We start from the raw sequence: 13,510 nt of genomic DNA on the forward strand, positions 1-13,510 counted from the left end.
TCAGATTTCTCTGTGGCGTTCAATTCCTTAACTTATCAATCGAGTTTCCATCCTTGATTGTGGCGTCTTCCTTTATACCAAGGTTCGCATCTCTTTATAGGTGTTGGGTTGCGGTTTCCATCCGAATCTGAAAGTAGAAAGGCTTTAGGCATTAATCTTGTTACGGGTTTCGTCACAAGTTAGCGTGGTTCATATCAACTACCACATCAAACCTATTGATTTTCTAGCTACTTTGAATATGTCTTATGGGTATCAAGTCCTAGATAGGAACCTGTTGAGTCCCACTCTTTGAAATCTTTTGAGTCGGGGTAAGAGAGGGGTTTTACACATTAGAATGTAATGGTCGTCCTGTGACCTTGTAAGCTTCAGCTTCTATTAATCTAGTCGGAGGGTGGCCCGTTTAAGTTCCTATCTACATTCAAAAAAAAAAAAAACTATCTCGGCGATGTAGTGTTGAGGGTAGTGTCGAAGGAAATCTTTAATTTCAAGAATGGAATATGTTACTCTTTGCACCCCAAACACTCAAAAACACTCTTGACTCTTAAAAGTAAAATCCTATAAATTCCAGGGTGGTATTAAAGGCACCCCAGTCAGTCATTCATTTTTGCGATTAGGGCATCCGCAGTAGATGAAAGCATCCCATCTTCTTCTTCGATTTGAATAAAATGGAGAATCTCATCCAACCATAGTCATTAGAACATCCATCAAATAGAAAGAAAGAGCATTTTATATCTAATGTAAGATCAATGTCTAAGACGTCTAGATAACATTTTTGTAAGTTTATGTGACTTCAAATGGAAGATTTTCATTTGTGTCCTTGCAATCCTGAACATAAGATGGAAATACTTATAATAAAATTACAAAACTACCCTTTTTCTCTTTTTCGAGTTTTCTCATGGTTGTCATTGCCTTGAGTATGCTCAAATGATATTTATTCCCTTTCGAACATTATTATTATAAGCATTCTCATGAATGATTGGCGTTGTAACGTTTCTCTTGTGACATCTAGATGATGTATCTATTCCAATGGACTTATTCCAGCATTGATGTGTTGGGCCTAGGTATTGGGCTTAATTTGTTGCTTTAGATGAAACTTGATACTGGTCCAGAGTAAGGTTGGTAACTTTAATGACTAGATTTACGGTCGTCGAAGCAAGCTCTCCTTACAATGGTGGACCCACGAGATGAGGGTTGTACCTTATATATATACATATGGTTAGGTTATTTCATATGAAAAAAGTGGAAATGTCACTAATTTAAAATCATACTTTGAATTTTTTTTAATTTGAAAAAAACAATAAGATTAAAGACAAATTCATTAATAAAATAAAATAAAAAATGATTTTTTTATTGAGTAAATTACCAAAACGGTACATGAAAATGAAAAATTACTAAAATGCTGTACTATTCAATTTAATGACTAAAACGGTAAAATTTGAAATGAACATTAATTTTTGGAACAAAAATATCATTTTAGTTTTATTTTATAAAACTATATATATATATATATATATATATATATATCCCATTTAAGTAAACAAATAGAAATATCACTGTTTTAGTAAAGTATTGTTTGCTTTCAAGATTTACTTTTGTTTGAACAGCATGGAATATTTTGATTCTCAAAAGAAAAACGTCACAATGGAAGAATATGGATGAGAATAATATTTTCATGATCTACATCAATAGTATTCGTTTTCTCCTTCAAATAAATGCAGGAAAGAAGTTTTCAGCACTCGGAGGCCTTGTGAACTATAACAATGATATTTCTTTCTATTTACTTAAACGGGGATGTATTGTTTTATTAAACAAAGCTAAAAGGGTATTCTTGGTAAAAAAAAATTACTGTTCTTTTCAATTTTAGCATTTTGTTAAAATAACGTATCTACCAAAATAACAATTTAACGTTTTGGTAATTAAATCGAATAGCATATCGATTTAGTAATTTTTCAATTTTTTATGCATGTTTTGGTAATTTAAATTACTATTTTTTATAAGTTCGTTTGATGAACACAAGAAGACAACTTACAAGGCAATCATCTAAGTATTACAATATAACAAAAACTATGAATCTTTCTTTTCTAAACTCCAGATGAGGATTTCTCATCACCACCTCTTTTTCCTCGAATCACCCTTTTAAATGTTCATCACCTTCAGACGAGGACGAGGATACAATTCGAGTGCAATTGGTACACCCTCCAAATTGAGCGTAAAATGGGTTGGATCTCAAGCTATCCATATTTAGATCTGAATTTTTTTCATTCAAATCCGACTCAGATCCTAATCCAAATTGTTTGATTCGGGTCAGATTTTAATGAATCATTTAGCCAATTTTTTTTTTTTTTTGTGTTTGATTTGGCATTTTGTCACCCTATTCTGCCATTAGAAATCTAAAAATATAGTTTTCAAAACAAAAATATTATTGTGATGCAAATAGATCTAGGGATGGGACATCAAATCATATCCAATCCGTTTTTTGATTTGGATCAGTTGGATATCGGGTCAAGTCTGACCCATTTTAAGCCCTACTTCAAAATTAAAGGTACGACCAAGATTCATGATGTGTGGCAATGAAGATGGCATCTTTCTAATGTTCTTTTCCCTTCCACTATCTAAAAGATTTGCTATCCACTGCTACCACTAAAATCACTATCAAATTTTTGTAGGACATATGGTGTTCTTATTCTCTGTGTTGTGGGTCGTAGAGTTCGTAAATGACTAATGATAAGGACGGGCAAAACATAAACGGTCTATTTACATGGCTTATGTGGCAAGAACGCATAAACAATAATCAATGTTCTATGTCCTTGTCACATCAGCCTTGTACAGATCGCGTATGATTTGCCGCCTTAATTTATCACGATTTTCAATAAGAAGATAGATTCGTTGCTATCCAAGTCATGAGTTCACTACTTCGAATTGAAAGATTCATGATAATATGACTCGTCAGGTGGTATACTCAACCGACTCTCTGACATGACAAGTTTGGAATTGTAGATTGGTACGGTCTCTGAATATTCGATTGCACTTCCCCATAAGATCGTGTATCCCAAGGAAATTGTGTATCCCGAGGTGTATACATCTATGATTCTTGAACTTGTCTACATCAGAGAGTAGATTGAGTATGCCACCTGGCGAATCATTTTATCAGGACTCATGATTAAAGTGGCAGAATTTCCATTTTAAACCAAGAGTCAAACTAGCCTTACTAGCTTAATAAGTTAGTAAGGATTAAACTCACGCTAAAGTCCTTGGGCTCACTTTGTAGCATCCAAAAACATGATTCGATGCATTATGGTTTTACAAGACAAAATTCTTTGAACATTGTTTTTTTTTAAAAAGATATTTTTTACTCTTGAATTTCAATTTTAAGTTTGGTAGCGATCGATTTTCAAAATATTCAATCAAGATCAAAAGAAATTATTTTTCAAAAAAAAAAAGAAAAATTGGATTTGAGCTTTTTTTTTTTTGAAGAAAGTTAGAGGACTGTGGTGTTGGATTGGTGATGTGGTAATATGAGGAAAATCACGTTTAGTAAGATTTAAAATATATTACTAAATTAGTAAGGAAAATGTTTCTTTTAAAGCAAATAAAACAACAAAATATCTATTTGACCATCCAGGCATTCAAATGATTACTATATATTGACTGAAAATAGTAATTTTACTTTAAATGGTCATCATTCCCAGCAAGTCTGACCAATCTTACTAAGTTAGCAAGCATTTTCACCCTTGCTAGGGATCCTTGACCTTGTGACTTAGAAAAAAATATGATCCGATGGTTAAAGGTTGTAGAGGATAAAATCCTATAAATTTTGATAAAAAATATTTCAAAAAAATTCTTTTTTACCATTGAATTTTATTTTTAAATTTTGCAGTTATGAGAAACTTTGGTAGCCATCCATTTCAAAACCTTAGATCAAGCCTAAAAAAATTCATTTTTTGAATTTTTTTTATTAGAGTTTTTCAATGAAATTTAGAATTGTGGTGTTGGATTGCTAATGTAGTAATCTATTTGAGCAAAATGACCCTTAATAAGATCTAAAATCTTATTAAGTTAATAAGGAAAATGTTTCTCATTCCCCATCTATATAATAAATTAGTCCAACTACCCTTACTATCTTAGTAAGATCTCAACTCTTACTAAGGGTTGTTGAGCTCCTTTTGTTGCATCCAAAAACATGATATGGTGCCACAGGGTTGTAGAGGACAAAACTTTTTGAACTTTAAAAAAAAAAAAAAAATTATTATTATTTTCACCATTGAATTTTAATTTTAAATTTGGGAATTCCGTGAAGTTTTTTAACTGTCCATTTTTTAAACTTTGGATCAAATTCCATGGAAGTTTATTAGCCGTCCATTTTTAAAACCTTGGATCGATTTTTACATATATGAGTTTTCCATGAAATTTAGAGGGCTCTAAGGTTGAATTGCCAATTTTGTAATCCATTTGAGTTCAAGAACCCTTAGTAAGAGTAAGGAAAACATTTTTCATAATAAAACAAAACAGTGGACTCCATTTCTTTGTCTTAAGATTTATGCTTGCAGAGGCTTTTTTGTTGATTTGCCTTGAAAACTCAAATCTCCTCGATGATAGGTCTTTTCTTCTCATGAGCACTCTAGAATACCAGTGTGGTACCTGCAAAATACCCTTTAACACTCAAATTAGCACTTCAATTGCGGAGAATGATAAAAATATCTTTACTATCTCAATAATTAGCCAAAGAATTGGCCTTCTAAAGTTCTCCTTCTCTCTCTCTCTCCAAAAGAATCCCTTATCTCAACCCCTAAAGTTATGCCCCTTCCTTCGAGATCTTTTCTTTTCTTTATAGGTTCTCATTTTTCCTTAATCACCCATCTCAACACATCACATCATTTACATATACACGTGGATTGGCATTTATTTCCTTTTAAACCCTTTAGATGAATAAATGAAAAATCTTATATAAAAAATATCTCTTTAAGAAAGAGATTGATACGTGATGAATTACTCTTAGAGTGTCGGGATACTTTCTCAATAAGAATCAAACATTATAAGACAACCCGTCATGTTAAGCCACTCGAGTTTACTCTTCCTCCTCTAAGGACGAGTAGGCACTCTACTCATTCGACCAAACCTTGCTAATAGAGCTATAGATCTTTACAAGTACCACATCTTTGGGGTAAAGTTGGGTCAACTTGGTCATCGAGCCTCTTTTAAATTCAGATGCATGTAGGGTTTAGATTATTTACTAGATTTACCTTATACAATACTTCATAAAGAAAGTATCTCAAGAATGGTTATCCCTCGTCCTTTATCCTCTCTGTTCATTCTCTTTCTAATAATGCATCAATTTTATTGTCTTTTCTCTTCTATCAATTTTCGAAAACACTCTTTACAATTTTCTATATTATTTTTACTCTTTTCTCCTTTTCCAATAATATCCTTTGAAATTCATTATTTTTTCCTCTAACACCCCCTAAATTCTAACATTCTATATGAAAAGATCGATTTCACCTAGACATTCAAAGCATTAATTATCATTTTGAAAAAAATTAAAATGGGGAAATTGCTACTTCTAAATATTATTAGAAAGTGACGGTTTCATCACTACAAATTCTTCGAATTTCAAAATGGTTATTTTGTTGATTTGAAAATTTTTTAACCACCAACTTTGCCACTTTAAAATATTTCAGAGTAGTGATTTCGATGCTTTTTTGTTGACCAAGAAAAAATAGATAATGAATTCGTTGTTGTTGTTGTAGGTGGTGTTCTAAATTATCAGTTATCGTTTTTCATTTGAATTTGATATCGATAATCTCAAATAAGGTGAGAAAGACTATTGAAAATCTTAAGGTGATAAAAAAGATGATCATTTTGGCTTGAAAAAATATTCTGGATACTTAAAATCTTTTACTATGATAAGGAGGCATTTAGTTGAAAAAAAGTTTAGTAATTAGGGCTATTTAGAGAAAAAATGCTCTATTAGAATTATAATTAATCTTTGGTGTAGAATTTTCTTATTAAAAATAATAATAAAAAATATATTTATAAAGGAGATATTTGTTTCTTCAAAATTGCAGTTTTGGTACGCGGTTAGATACGTGGTTAGAGTACAGAATATATTTTTCTTCGAGATACTCTAAGAAAGATCAACGGTTCTGTACCCTGCCACGTCAACCGCGGACAGATTGTCTATGCTTTGCCGCGTTCGGTATTGTTATTGGTGTAAACTGTATAGGAAAGTGAAGAAGATAAGATGACAGAGAAAGACACTTAAAGATAGAGACTTAGATCAGATGTGATGTGACCAACAAAAGGGACGCGTGTTAGAGTTCCTCAAAAACCAAGTTGTACTTCATTTCCTCTTATATATAACTCAAGTGGTAGGAACTTAAGAGAGAAGCATATAATTGATGACCGCGTGAATAAGATAAAGACACCATTGTAAAAAATTTGATAAAGACATCATAAAATACAACGTGGGATGGTTCAAACTTCGCATAATAACATAAATATACGAATCATGGGACATATGAAATAATGGGACAATGGAGCAGTCATATCTTGGTGAACCTGTAATAACAAGGATAATTTCAAGTTTAAAACAAAATGGGTCTCCAAACCGAAATAGTTTAAAAATTCTGTCTCAACAAAAACCCCATACTACAAGAATCAAGAATTCAAAACAGAAAAATCCATAAAGGCAATAGTGTTCAAGATTAATTTGTTCTATGGGTGTTGAAATATTTTGCAAAACATTACTAAACCAGCCATATTTACTTTTAATATTTACAAAAAAGTTACCATATATCTTCTTTCTTTTTTTGATAATGGGAGTGTCCAGACTTACATCTGACTAGGGGGACTGGATGAGCCAGGGCTAGAACCAAGGAATATGGGACCCTCCCCAAGGCACGTGCAACGCCCACACATCACACACACAAGATAAGTGAGGGAACACCCTTGCGGATGGCCCCGAGGAAATATTGCTCATACTGGGTATTGAACACACAACCTACGGACTCGCACTGCTTATTGGATTCGAAATTACCATTGAGCCACCCCCTTGGGGTTAAAGTTCCCATATATCTTAATGTGAGAACATGTTCATGCTCTTCCATCGAACATCCTCATATCTATCTATTGTGGCTCTTCTAGCCATTGATTGTGGTGGTCTACAAAGTCTCGTCGACCACATCTTTTTGCTTATTTTCCATGGTGAAGTTAGCCCTCTCAAAATTTTGCAATTTATGAATTTTTGCAGTATACCAAACAGGGCTTTAGTGTTCCCTTCTAGAAAAGAATAACAGATTAGGAAATAACAAATATTGGTACTGTTTATTGCTACTACTTGCCCCAGCTACATAAGCTTAAATAAACAAAATCTCAATATCAAATGTAATTAAGAAATCCAACATAATTAAAAGGAATTAAGAAATTGGGAGGAACTGATCTAATTGAGGAAAAAAAAAAAGCAAAATATTTAAAAAGTAGAAAATTTTGTGAAACTCCCATTTCATTGTCCCATTATTTTAAATAACCATTGTTTTTACATTTGTCCCTTGATCTGCCCCAATATATATATATATATGGGAAATGTTCAACAACAAACATTTTGGCAAAACATTTTTCAAAACATGGGTTAGAGGTTTTGGAATGAGCTTATTTTTGGTGAGGATGATCTCTACGGTGAGGAGATCATCATCACCAAAAATCAGCCCATTCCAAAACTTTTAACCCCATCAAAAATGGTTTACAAAAAATGGACGGTCCACAATTTTTCAACTTGTAAACTGGGACTAGAAGTTTTGGAATGGGCTGATTTTTGGTGAGGATGATCTCCTCACCGTAGAGATCATCCTCACCAAAAATCAGCCCATTCCAAAACCTCTAACTCATGTTTTGAAAAATGTTTTGCCAAAATGTTTGTTGCTGAATGGGACCCTATATATATATATAGGGTCCCGTTCAACACCCTAAGCTTTACCACACACTTTAACAAACGTGTTTTGTCTTACATGGGTTAGAAGTTTTGGAATGGGCTGATTTTTGGTGAGGATGATCTCTATGGTGAGGAGATCATCATCACCAAAAATCAGCTCATTCCAAAACTTCTAACCCCATCAAAAATGGTTTACAAAAAATGGACGGTCCACGATTTTTCAATGTGTAAACATGGGGCTAAACATTTCGGAATGGGCTGATTTTTGGGGAGGATGATCTTCTAATCATAGAGATCATCCTCACCAAAAATCAGCCCATTCCAAAACTTCTAACCCATGTAGGACAAAAAACGTTTGTTAAAGTGTGGTAAAACTTAGGTTGCTGAACATTTCCCATATATATATATATATATATATATATATAGAGTAGCGTTCAATGGCCAACAGTTTGGCAAACACATTTTTCAAAACATGGGTTTGAGGTCTTGGAATGGGCTGATTTTTGGTGAGGATGATCTCTATGGTGAGGAGATCATCATCACCAAAAATCAGCCCATTCCAAAACTTCTAACCTCATCAAAAATGGTTTACAAAAAATGGACGGTTCACGATTTTTCAACTTGTAAAATGGGGCTAGAAGTTTTGGAATTAGCTGATTTTTGGTGAGGATGATCTCCTCACCGTAGAGATCATCCTCACCAAAAATCAGCCCATTCCAAGACCTCTAACCCATGTTTTGAAAAAGTGTTTGCCAAAATGTTTGCCAAACTGTTGGCCACGGATAGGGACCCATATATATATATAGGGAAATGTTCAGCACCCTAAGTTTTACCACACACTTTAACAAAACGTTTTTTGTCCTACATGGGTTAGAAGTTTTGGAATGGGCTGATTTTTGGTGAGGATGATCTCTATGATTAGAAGATCATCCTCCCCAAAAATCAGCCCATTCTGAAATGTTTAGCCCCATGTTTACACGTTGAAAAATCGTGGACCGTCCATTTTTTGTAAATCATTTTTGATGGGGTTAGAAGTTTTGGAATGAGCTGATTTTTGGTGAGGATGATCTCCTCACCATAGAGATCATCCTCACCAAAAATCAGCTCATTCCAAAACTTCTAACCCATGTAAGACATAACACGTTTGTTAAAGTGTGTGGTAAAACTTAGGGTGCTGAACGGGACCCATATATATATATATATATATATATGGGGACGGTTCACGCCAAGTTTGGTGCCAAACATTTTTCAAAATATGGGTTAGAAGCTTTGGAATGAGCTGATTTTTTGTGAGGATGATCTCTATGATGAGGAGATCATCCTCAACAAAAATCAGCCTATTCCAAAACTTCTAACTCCATCAAAAGTGATTTACAAAAAATGGACGGTCCACGATTCTTCAACTTGTAAACTAGCGTTAGAAGTTTCAAAATGAGCTGATTTTTTGTGAGGATGATCTCTTCACTGTAGAGATCATCCTCACAAAAAATCAGCCTATTCCAAAACTTCTAACCCCATCAAAAGTGATTTACAAAAAATGTTTGGCACCAAACTTGGCAAACTTTAGGGCTGCCGAACCGCTCTCTCTCTCTATATATATATATATATATATGATCAAGATCCGTATACACAAAAAGTTACAAATGGACGATCTAGAATTCTTCAACTTGTATACATGGGACTACAAGTTTCAGGATGGGCTGATTTTTTGCAAGGATGATCCCCTCACCATAGAGATCATCCTCACAAAAAATCCGCCCATTTAGAACCTTTTTGCTCATATAAGACAAAAATGTTGTAGTTTTATGGGTAAACGGATCGTGACCTGTATAAGGGTTTTGTTAACGTGTGTCCTAAGGGCACATGTTAAAGTGCTATAAATACATTGTGGAAATTGGATTATGTGGGTATTTTGATAAATAATAATAATTTTAAGGGTATTTTTTATACAAAATCCAATTTTCAAAGTGTATTAATGATGTTTTTTATCAAACCTTTGAGGACCCGTAATAAACTTGGATCAATTGATGAATTTAAAATGATGATTCAAAGAGAAGAAAAAAAAAAATGCTCTAATCCAATGATTAAAGATGGTCATTGGTGGAATTAAGCGTTTCGAAGTTGTCAAGTATTCTAATTTTTTGTGTGTAGGAACACAAGTGATGGGTCAAACCAAACAAAACAAAAAATTAGTGTGCTCCAAAACTTTGGTAGGTGATATATTAAATAATTAATCCAATTAGATCACAAACAATAGACAAATTGCTTAAAAGATCTTGGTAGAGGGATTTTTTTTCTAAATAATCCCTAAATTTTGGGCAGTCTTTTAATAGTTCATTTAGTAAATTTTTCTTTTCTTAACCGTCCTTGAACCTCATCTCCCACATTTCTCGCGATTGAATGTCCTAACCATTCAAATTCATCGTTTTAATATTAAAAAAATTGGATTTTTGATATTTCAATCAAGTTTCGTAGACTCCATTCCATCAAAAAGGATTTAAAAATGAAGAAGAAATCATTTTAAATAGACTTTTCAAACATTTTAAAGTTGTATGTAAAAAAACTAAGAGGGGTTTCATTTCCCCCCCCCCCCCCCCCTTAATTTTTGGATGAAAATCGATTAAAAATGGTTCTTTTGGATTGAAATAATCTAAACAAGTCGTTCTCGCAAGTTTTTAATTGATCTTTTCATGTATTTTAGTCAAAAGAACTCGAAAATTGACAATGGATGACTTTTAGCAATGTCGAGTTCGACAATAATTAAATAGTGGTGAGTTTGATAGTAAAAATTATGAACTCGACAATAAATAAATAAAAAGTGGTTAGTTTGCCAAAGGGCACACATTAAAGTGCAATAAATACACTTTGAAAATTGAAATTCAAGGGTATTTTGGTAAATAACAATAATTTTAAAGGTATTTTTTATACAAAATCCAATTTTCAAAGTATTTTAATGATGTTTTTTATCAAACTTTTGTGGACCCACAATAAACATGGATTGATTGATGAATTTAAAATGTTTATCCAAAGAGAATAATAAAAATTGTTCTAATCCAATGATTAAAGATGGTCAATGGTGGAATTACCTTTCGAATTTGTCAATTATTCTAATTTTTGTGTGTAGGTACACAAATGATGGGTCAAACCAATAAAAAAATATAAAAAAAATTAGTAAGCTCCAAAACTTTGGTAGGTGATATATTAAATAATTAATTCAATTAGATCACAAAAATTAGAAAAAATTACTTAAAGGATCTTGATAGAGGGACTTTTTTTCTAAATAGTCCCTAAGTTTTGGGCAATCTCTTTATAGTCCATTTAATAAACTTTTCTTTTCTTAACAGTCATGGGCCTCGGCCCCCACATTTCTCCCGATTGAACGTCCTAATCATTCGAACTCATCCTTTTCATCCAAAAAAATTGGATTTTTAGACTCTCAATCGAGTTTCGGAGAGCCCATTCTCTCAGAAAGGATTTAAGAACAAAGAAGAAGCCATTTTCAAGAACTTTTCAAAATATTTTGAAGATGTATGTAAAAAACTAAGAGAGGGTTTCACTTTTTTCCCCCATTAATTTTTGGATGAAAATCGATCAAGAATGATTATTTTGGGTTGAAATAATCTAAACAAGTCGTTATCTCAAGTTTTTAGTCAATCTTTCCATCTCTTTTAGTTGAAAAAACTTGAAAATAAAAAATGGATGGGTTTTAGTAGTGTGGAATTCAACAATAAATAAATAGTGGTGAGTTTGACAATAAAAATTGTGAACTAGACAATAAATAAAAAAACGGTTAGTTCAACAAAAATGAGGGACCATTAAGAAATAAAAAATTTACTAAATGTCTTATCAAGTTATTGCACAAAACGTAGGGACTATTTAGAAATAAATCTCTTATATATATATAAAATGCAATAAATACACTTTGAAAATTGGAATCTAAGTGTATTTTGGTAAATAATAATTTTAAGAGTATTTTTATACAAAATCCAATTTTCAAAATATATTAAAGATGTTTTTTATCGAACCTTTTGTGGACCCACAATAAACTTGGATCGATTGATGAATTTAAAGTGTTTATCCAAAGAGAAGATAAAAAATGTTTTAATCCAATGGTAAAAGATGGTCAATGGGTGGAATTAAGCTTTTCGAATTTGTCAATAACTCTAATTTTTTGTGTGAAGGTACGCAAGTGATGAGTCAAATCAAACAAAAAAAATAAAATATTAGTATCCTCCGAAAGTTTGGTATGTGATATATTAAATAATTAATTCAATTAGATTAATAATAAAAAAAATTACTTGAAGGATCTTGGTAAAGGGACTTTTTTCTAAATAGTCCCTTAGTCTTGGGTGGTCTCTTAATAGTCTATTTAATAAAATTTTCTTTTCTTAATAATTCTTGGGCCCCATCTCCCACATTTACAAAATTGAATGTCGTAACCATTTGAACTCATCGTTTTCATCCCTAAAAATTAGATTTTTAGACTCTCAATTAAGTTTCGGAGACTCTATTCCGTTGGAAAATATTCAAGAATGAAGAAAAAATCATTTTCAAGGGTTTTTTCAAATATTTGAAAATGTATGTAAAAAATCTAAGGGGAGTTTCACTTTTTCCCCTTTAGTTTTTAGATGAAAATCAATCAAGAATGGCTCTTTTGGGTTGAAATAATCTAAACAAGTTGTTATCTTGAGTTTTTAGTTGATCTTTCCATGTATTTTAGTCGAAAAAATCTGAAAATTGAAAATGGGTAGGTTTTAGCAGTGTCAAGTTCGACAATAAATAAAAATTGGTGAACTTGACAATAAAAATTGGGAACTCAACACTAAATAAAAAAGTGTCGAGTTCGACAATTAATAAAAAGTGGTGAACTCGATAAGAAATAATAAAAAATGACTGGTTCGTAAAAAATGAGGAACCATTAAGAAATAAAAAAGTTTACTAAATGTCCTATCAAGCTACCGCACAAAACTTAGGGACTATTTAGAAATAAATCCCTTTGTCTAGGTCCCTTGAATATTTTTTCTAAAAAATAATAAAACAAAAAAAGATAAATAATGATCAGATTCGAGGTATATCTAATCTTTAAGACTAATTTGAGATGATTAATCTCCAAAATCCAACAAAGGATTCTAATAATATTTATTTGAATAATCCTTATAGAAATTCATAAATTAAATAAATAAAGTCAAATTCTCTTAAAATAACTAAAAATTATTACTTTGTAAAGAAAATGAAAGATGTTGCACTGACTTTCTACAACACTACCCTGAGTTGCGCATAAGTAGTGGTGTGCACAGTACCATTGAGGTTTTTATTTTTATTTTTTTCAAGATACGAGTATTGTATACTCGAGAAAAATGATGATTCTCTGCACAAACAAGGATGTCAATGTAATACGGCTTGAAAGAAACTAATTCTTTTTTCTTATTAATAAATTTATTTTCACTAATTAATCGACTTACGGAACCGGGTGAATTTTTGCTCACAGCACCACAACTGTTTGACACATGGTTAAAAAGATAAAATACAAAAGACAAAAAAATTTCTCTCCTCCTCATAATGAAAAGGAAATTTCTTGATTGCATC

The sequence above is a fragment of the Akebia trifoliata genome, chromosome 8, assembly GCF_017979445.1.
Source record: "Akebia trifoliata isolate Shusen 1 chromosome 8, ASM1797944v1, whole genome shotgun sequence".
In the NCBI taxonomy this organism is placed as follows: Eukaryota; Viridiplantae; Streptophyta; class Magnoliopsida; order Ranunculales; family Lardizabalaceae; genus Akebia; species Akebia trifoliata.